Source organism: Rhagoletis pomonella, unplaced genomic scaffold (assembly GCF_013731165.1).
Source record: "Rhagoletis pomonella isolate Grant_MI unplaced genomic scaffold, Rhpom_1.0 Rhpom_scaffold_00008, whole genome shotgun sequence".
NCBI classification, from domain to species: domain Eukaryota; kingdom Metazoa; phylum Arthropoda; class Insecta; order Diptera; family Tephritidae; genus Rhagoletis; species Rhagoletis pomonella.
The window spans coordinates 13174521-13176156 of NW_023458562.1; positions in this window are offsets into that span (position 1 = coordinate 13174521).

The following is a 1636-nucleotide window of genomic DNA, read 5'->3' on the forward strand; positions in this document are numbered from 1 at the left end:
ATTTCTAATATGGCAGCTTAGTGCAATGGATTTAAGCTTCGTATATAAAGTATTTTACTTTTATTAGAATATTTATAAATAAATGACAACATGAGCTGCTCTTGGCCTTCAAAATAGTGCCTCTCCTCTTATAGAACAACTTACATTCTTTCATGATCATACACTTATAATTTTAGTAATAATTACTACCTTAGTTGGTTATTTAAAATTTATATTATTTTTTAATTATTATACAAACGAAATTTGTTACATGGCCAAACCATTGAAATGATTTGAACAATTCTACCAGCTATTGTTCTTTTATTTATTGCGTTTCCTTCTTTATGAATATTATATTTATTAGATGAAATTAATGAACCTTCAGTAACTTTAGAAACTATTGGGCATCAATGATATTGAAGTTACGAATATTCAGATTTTATAAATGTAGAATTTGATTCTTATATAATCCCAACAAATGAATTAACTACAGATGGATTTCGATTGTTATATGTAGATAACCGCGTAAATATACCTATGAATTCTCAAATTCGAATCTTAGTAACTGCAGCAGATGTAATTCAGTTCCCTCTTTAGGTTTAAAAGTTGATGGAACTCCTGGTCGTTTAAACCAAACTAATTTTTAAATAAATCGACCAGGTTTATTTTATGGACAATGTTTTGAAATCTGTGGTGCTAATCACAGTTTTATACCAATTGTAATTGAAAGTATTCCTATTAATTACTTTCTTAAATGAATTACAAATAGAGTAAAATCATCATTAGATGATTGAAAGCAAGTATTGGTCTCTTCAACCACTTAATAGTAAATTATTTCTAATGAGAAAATTAGTTAAAAATATAACATTAGTATGTCAAACTAAAATTATTAAAATACTTAATATTTTTTAACTCCACAAATAGCCCCTATTGGTTCACTAATCTTATTTATTATTTTTTCTATTACTTTTATTTATTTAGAATAATAAATTAATAATAATAATAATAATAATCATTGGCGCTTACACATATGTTAGTGTTTGGCCGAGCTTCTCCTCCGATTTGTGGTGTGTGCCTTGATGTTGTCACACAAAGCGGAGGAACCTACAGTTTTACGCCGACTCCGAACGGCGATTGTATTTTTATGAGAAGCCGAGGGACGACCGCTGTTAAGAAAAAACCTTTTTCTATATTTTTTTTACGATGTTGCTTTGACCAGGGCTTGAACCCAGGCGTTGCGGAGTGGAAGCGCGCACTGCTTACCACTACACCACAGCGGGCGACAAATAAAATAAATTATTATTCAATAATTCCTAAATCCCCTAAATATCAAATTTCACAAAAATCAACTAAATCATTAAATTGAAAATAATAACTTATTTATTTTCAGTATTTGACCCTTCATCAAGAATTTTCAATTTATCATTAAATTGAATAAGAGCATTTTTAGGATTATTAATAATTCCATCAATATACTGACTTATACCTTCACGTTATCATGTATTCTGAAGTTCAATTTTATTAATACTACATAAAGAATTTAAAACATTACTAGGGCCATCAGGTCATTCAGGATCAACTTTTATTTTTGTGTCATTATTTTCATTAATTTTATTTAATAGTTTTATAGGGTTATTTCCTTATATTTTTACAAGAA